The sequence below is a fragment of the Seriola lalandi genome, unplaced genomic scaffold, assembly GCF_002814215.2.
Source record: "Seriola lalandi dorsalis isolate HSWRI2012SDOR001 ecotype SW California unplaced genomic scaffold, Sedor1 jcf7180002054386, whole genome shotgun sequence".
Classification (NCBI taxonomy): Eukaryota; Metazoa; Chordata; class Actinopteri; order Carangiformes; family Carangidae; genus Seriola; species Seriola lalandi.
In genome coordinates this window covers 14975-22238 of record NW_019524939.1, presented here as the reverse complement: position 1 = coordinate 22238, position 7264 = coordinate 14975, and positions in this window count along the sequence as shown.

The window sequence follows — 7264 nt, the reverse complement described above, 5'->3', positions numbered from 1 at the left end:
GGGTGGGGGGGTCCAGTCATGAGCACAGCGATCCTCTCGTCCTTCTTCTCCTCCATTGAAGCTGCTGTTTTTATTTCATTCTAACATTTATTTGAATTTCATTTGTCTTTTTTTAACCTAAAACATTTTTCTTTTTCTTTATATTTTTTTTCTATGTATTTATCATATTTCATGTTTTTATAGTTTGTGTTTTTTATATTTCACGTTTTTATATTTCATCCTATTATAAATTTAAATCCTGTGTTAATATAAAACATCTATCCACCATGTCCTGCTGATGGATGTTGCTATATTTAAATGTATATATAGAAGATACATATTTGTTACTGACACAGCTGAGTCACCGATAGAGAGAAAAGGACAAAAGAAGAAACAAATAGAAATCTGTCTCCTCCTCTACTGTTCTGTATGAAATCAACAGTCATTTAAATAAACATGAAGAACAGACAGACACCAGAAGAAGAAGAAGTGGGTCGGTCGGTTGTCAGGTGAAGAGCAGAACACGGAGCAGGAGGTTCTCAGACAAACTGAATATTAATCAATTATATTAATGAAATATTAGATGTAATAAACTGCATCACACAAACTGAATGAGAGCAGTTTCTAGGTGAAACTGTGTTTTTATTTAAATGTCTGCAGCTGCTTTTCATCTACATGAAGAGAAACTCACTTACATTCAGCTGCTTCTTTAAAACTCCATCCATCAGTGGCAGGTGAGCGACGTTATGAGATGGACGAGATGAATTATCCTCAGACATTGTTTTTTATTATCTGTCTTTTACCTGGTTTAGTTTGTCCTCCGTTTCTCTCTAAGGTTCTGTGTGGGCCGATGAGGAGGACGGAGGAAAGATTAAATTTACATCTGATTCCCACCTGAGACGAGTTTCACCTGAGGCTAAAACATTTAGTCTGATTAGAATTCAGAGGCTTTTAGTTAACAAAGTTTTTATCAGTTGGACAAAAATCTGAAAAAAATTATCTCACCATAAAGATAAATTTATTTCATTACAAATGATGAAATAAAAGCATAAATATATATTCATATGTTAAAATAATGACATGATAATTTACCGTTTGTTTTTTATATTTCCATATTTCCATATTTTACAATTTATTTATTACATATATTCTATTACTTTTGTTACTTATTTTATTTTACAATCAGAAAACCACCAGTTTTGATCTGGATGAGTGAAACTAATGAATTTAATTAATGTGATTTATTTGTTAAACTGTGAATTAATAGAGGACAGATGAAGAAAAAATCTAATCTAATTCTGCTCAAATAAAATCAGTGATTATTGGAAACAACTGATTCATGTTTAATCATTGTAATTGATTTATTCTTTCTGATTTACAGAGTCGACAACGACAGCGCTGCAGAGTGTGTGTAACACCCTCCTCCTCTCTATTGTGTGTGAAGTGTTTCCTTTTGTGTGTGTGTGTGTGTGAGAGTGCTCAACACTCTCACACACACACACACACACACACACACACACGGCTGACTCGGTAAAAAACATTCAGTCAGTTTAAACTACAGCAACATTTAAAGAGACAAAACACACAGTGTGTTATACTGTGTGTGTGTGTGTGTGTGTGTGTGTGTGTGTGTGTGTGTGTGTGTGTGTGTGTTACAGATCCTGTATGTGAATAAAAACTGTGAAACTGGTGTCAAACCTTTATTACATCATCACACCAACAATCACTTACGATCGATTAAACGGCAGATACATGACATGATGTTTGTGATGTCATCATCCTCATCCTCATCATCATCCTCATCATCGTCATCATCATCGTCATCATCATCCTCATCCTCATCATCATCCTCATCATCACCATCACCATCATCATCCTCATCATCCTCATCATGATCCTCATCCTCATCCTCATCATCATCGTCATCCTCATCATCATCCTCGTCCTCATCATCATCATCATCCTCATCATCACCATCCTCATCATCACCATCCTCATCATCATCATCATCCTCATCATCCTCCTCCTCATCATCATCATCATCACCCTCATCCTCATCACCATCATCATCATCATCATCATCATCACCATCATCATCGTCATCTTAAAACAGTTTGTCGAAACTCAACGTTGAACAAGAAGAACATCTGAAATCAATAATCAGAGATCAATAATCAACAAATCGATTAGAATAAATTCAATTGATTATGACATCACACCTGACCTCAGATCACATGTTGATCAGACTGTAAGGGACATCTCATTGGAAGATGACTGACAGGTGTATGCTGCTTATCAGTTCTCTTTTAGGTCCTCAGTTTGACCAGACTCCTGTCACATTCTACTTTTGTTCTACTGTCTTTTTATTTTTATTTTTTTCACTAGATTTTATTCATTTTATTTTGTTCTATTTGATTCATTTGTTGTGTTCAGCTGCTGTTCTCCTCCTCATGTTCTCTTCTTCTTCTTTGTTGTATTTTAATGTGTCTCTATTGTTTGACTCTACTGCTGCTGCCGAGGGACTCGAACAAAAAGAAGAAAAAACAGACGAGGAACCAGAAAAATGAAAATAAAATGAGAGGAAACAAAGCGCTCGACCTTCAGCTCCAAACAGAAAAACACTTTCAGATAGTGTGTGTGTGTGTGTGTGTGTGTGTGTGTGTGTGTGTGTGTGTGTGTGTGTGTGTGTGCGTGCGTGCATGTGTGTGTGCGTGCGTTGCTGAGGGATTTCCAATCGTCCCAGTTCGGGGAATTCCCTCCATCCCAGCAGAGAGCTGGGCGAGCGAGCAAAGAGCGACACCAAGAGGAAAGAAAAACAGAGAGAGAGAGAGCAGCTCCTTCTTTTTCAGATGAATCTGATTTATGAACTTGATTCATGATAAATCAGTTTTGATCAGTTCAGATCTGATTCATGATGAATCAGTTAATGCGAAAATAAAGATTCAAGCATCAGAATAAAAGCTGGATCCGTTTGATCCAGACTCACAGATCAGCCTCAGCCAGTCCAATGTTGCTGCCTCATTCACATACAGGAAAACCATCAGAGAACACCCGGACCCGGACCAGGACCAGGACCAGAGTGACTGTTGGTAAAAAAAAAGATATATATTTAATGTTCAGGAAATGTTTTTTAAATGATTTTATTTCTTTGACAATAAGGTTCAGAAACAAACCATCCAATGAGCTTCCCTGAGCAGCTGCAGGACAAACTGTTCAACAAACAACACACACTGATACACAACATGTTCACACCTGAGGCTCACACAGCAAAACCATGACAACAATGATAATTACAATTCTTCTTATTATTTTTTGTGTATTCTGGTCTTCAGATTGAAAGCTGGGAATCTAATAAGTGGCTTTTATTTATGTTTGTTGGTTCAGAAGAAGTCATTCTACTTACTGATTACCCGTAAACTTTTCCATCACATGTAGAGCAGCTGAAACTCTTCTTCTTCACAAAGATAAGTGAGGTTTGTTACTGTCGAGTCTGAGTCAGTGCTGAAAACATCATCATCATCATCTTCATCAAGTGTTGTATAATGCGCTGCGGTCATTCTAAACTAATCCTGTACAGAGGAGTGTTCCTAATATTTTGCCCATCACATTAATATCAATTAGAATTGACAAAATATTAGAAACACTTCCCAGTATATCCCAGTTCACATCAACATCACGATTATAATTACAGCCTGACTGTTTATATAAACCAACACTTCAACACCTCATGAAGGAGGATCAGACCTGTTCATTACACTGCATTAGTTTTATCCAGGTGATAGATAACCGGAAAACTGCCTCCTCCACTCAGGCGAGTTTCAGGTTACATCCCTGTTTTACATCCGGCAGCACATGATGTCAGCTGCAAGAATAAAAGAAAGCACAAATGAACCGTCACAGTAACAGTGTTGTGTCGGGTGGAAACCAGGGAAACTCTCTATTTAAAGCTTTAAAGACCATGGTGAATACAGTTTAAAACCTTTTTCACATACATACTGATGTCTTTTCCATGAGAGGAAAATATATTTTTATTTTAATAACACTTGGCCAAGGCCTAAATGTATTGGATTTTATAAGATCAACAGGGCAGCACAACTCTCTCACTCTCTCTCTCTCTCTTTGTGATGTGTGGGTGAGCCGGGGTCTGGTTCTTCTGTGATGGTTGCACACTCTTTGATCATGTCGGTTTTATTATTTCCTCCTGCATTCATCCAGTAAAACACAAAAAAGTAAGGTGATTTTTTTTAAAACTGGTTCTTAGTTAACGTTATCATTTCATTGTCTCATAGCGGTTGAAATGGACTCACTATAGTGCAGTAGCTACTACAATCTAAGACGAGGACACGAGTACATTTAGGACTGCAGGACTGTTTAAAGCACAGTCTGCAGAGATAATCTAATACACCATTATATTGAGGTTTAAAAATAACACATTCATATTACATGTAAAAAACTGCATGTTATCAATAGCCCACTTGCCAATAACCTAGCATGGCATGGTTAGTACCGATGGAATCCTTAGATCGTCTAATTTTACATGATATCATTGTCTTCACTCTAGCTTCAAAACTAACCCTAACCCTAACCACCGCTATACACTGTTGCCATACCAGTTAGCTAACGTTAGCTCATAGCCACCTGTGCTCCGGGCCTGAGGCATGCTAGCTTTACTGTTAGCCACATATTCAGAACCAACATAAACACTTTTCAGTGCTACAGTGTTTACCAGGTGTCCGGGCTCTAGTGTCAGCGCCTTCTTCTTCTTTTTTTCCTCTTCCTCTCCTCTGTTCCTCCTTCATGCAATGGTGCTCATACTGTTCTTGTACGTTAGGTCCGCCCAATTTTTAATAAACCAATCACGATGCAGCGTGTGTAACGGGATCTTGTCCAGTGTTCTAATACCCACTCGTGCTTAAAACAGTAACTTTCTTGCTCACCAGTCACCAATAAATCACTTATTTATTTCACAGTGGAAAATTAATGGAAAATGAACTCAGTGTTAAATAAACTTAATGAAACAAAAGTGAATCATGTTCAGTGGAACATGTTATTCACAGAAAATATACTTTTATTAATCCCAGCAAGTGCAAAATATGTTGGCAACACCCTCAGTTTGCTCTAACAGGGTGGTGATGCCCTCATTCAGGTCTGACAGGCTAGTGATGTCCTCAGTCTGCTCTAACCATAGACTGTATATAAAAATGGGCGTCATCTCCGGGTCTGGAAAATGAAGCCAATGTGGAATTACCTTAAACTTGCATTCTATTGAATGAGCATCAGGGGGCGACTCCACTGGTTGCAAAAAGAAGTCCAAATGTATTGAAGTCTATGGGAAAATCAACCTACTGGTCACTTGATTTGTTACCTCAGTAAACGTTTTTGTTATGTGTTTATGGTCTGAATCTCTAGTTTGAAGTTTTCTTCAATACAACATGATGTTCATTTTTCAAATTATGGTCCTATTTAAAAGAAAATAGACGTTAAAGCAGAGTGGCTTTAGGACATGGCTACCACGTCATTGACACACAGAGGGACCTGCCTGTTAATCCGGATATGACGTCAGAGCGATTGGTCAGACATTTGACTTGTCATTGTGTTTTCAGTTCATCAAAGTTAGCTCCAACATGTTGTTTGCCTGAAAATGTCTTGTTCTATGTTTAGTTGTTCTCAAAGACACTCAGAGGAGTCGGCGGTTCAATTTTTTCCGGTAAGTACATTTGGTTTTAAGCTTATTTCTTTGCTAGCCAAAATTAGCATCCCTGTTAATATCACAGTTCAGGTGAAGATGCACCTTGCTAACCAAGCTAGGCAGCAGGTGCTAGCATTAGCTGATAACCTGTGTTAACCTGGGTTAGCCCCTGGAGGTGTTCAGTCAAAGCCCAATAAAAAGGTGAATTTAAACGACGTTAATCTAAAGACGTTTGGTTTGTGTTTCTCGCACGTGACCAAGTTTAAGTGATCTGCGTTAGTGTAATGCGCAGCGTTAATGTCAGTTAATACATTGTCCATCAACACATCGTGATAGTTTAAGTTAAGATAACGTGACGTTTGAAAAATGTGTAGAAAAATATTTGTCATATAGAAGAATGTTCATTTAATACTCAAACCAGTCCTCAACTGAAGCAGACATTCATGCACCTATCCTGACAGCTGATCGATATTTGTGATTAACTGTGATCAGCCGCATCTTAACTCAAGTGTTTGTGTTTTATTGTCATTTGAAAGGTTTCCACACTGTGAAAACTGAGTGATCTGTGCCAACAGAAGGAGGACCTCATGTACAGAGCAGCTCATTAGTTTCCATTCATCTGGTTGTGGAGAAGGGAGACTGCATGGACATCCTTAGTTCTCTAATGTGCTGTGATGATGATGATGATGATGATGATGATGATGATGCTAGAAAACCTCCCAGTTCATCTTCCTCTGATGAAATGACAGATTAACTGCTGATGAGTTTGTTTATTATTCTCTGTCTTCAGTATTCACAAGTTCAGTTTCTTACCTGCAACTTAATTTCTGCTGTTGTCAACAGGTGTTAGCAACACTTTTAAGAACATAATTTATAAATATTAAACTGTGATTAAGTGATGGATCATCTCTAGCACCGTCGCCGCCTCCACAGGTGAAAGTATTTACCAATTAACATCAGCATGTTTTTTGATCCTTCATTGTCAGTGTTGTCGGACAACATTTAAATATTTCTAGTATTTATGTTGTTGATTAAAGCTAACATAGAAATAGTCACAAAATGTTGTACGTGTTACTATTGTGAAAATTCATACCAGATGTGTTCTATAAAAACCATCAACAAAGTTAAAGCAAGAGCTTCATAAATATCTTTATTGGACACTATAAACTACATTAATTTAAACAATTTACATCACTGGAAACATGTATAAAAGAATAATAAATGGATGAATTAAATACTGTAGTGTACAATTTATTATCAACAGTGCAACAGAATCTTTAGTAACAAATATAATCATTATTCATCATGAGTCCTAATGTGTGAGACAGTTCATATTTATTTGCTCCAGTAACAATCTCCCTCTCAATAAGTGATGCTGTTGGAACAGCACACTGATATTAACTATAATGGCTGAGGACTATGAAATATGAATCTAATGTTTGAAACTATTGACAGTTTGTTACAGCTACAGTGGAGTCCAAGAGTCATGTGACTGTATGTGTGACACGGGGCAGAGAGTGTAATACGACAGTGAGGGTGAAGGGAACAAGGAAGAGCACAGCTGATCAGACTGAACAATGTTATGGCCACAAGTGT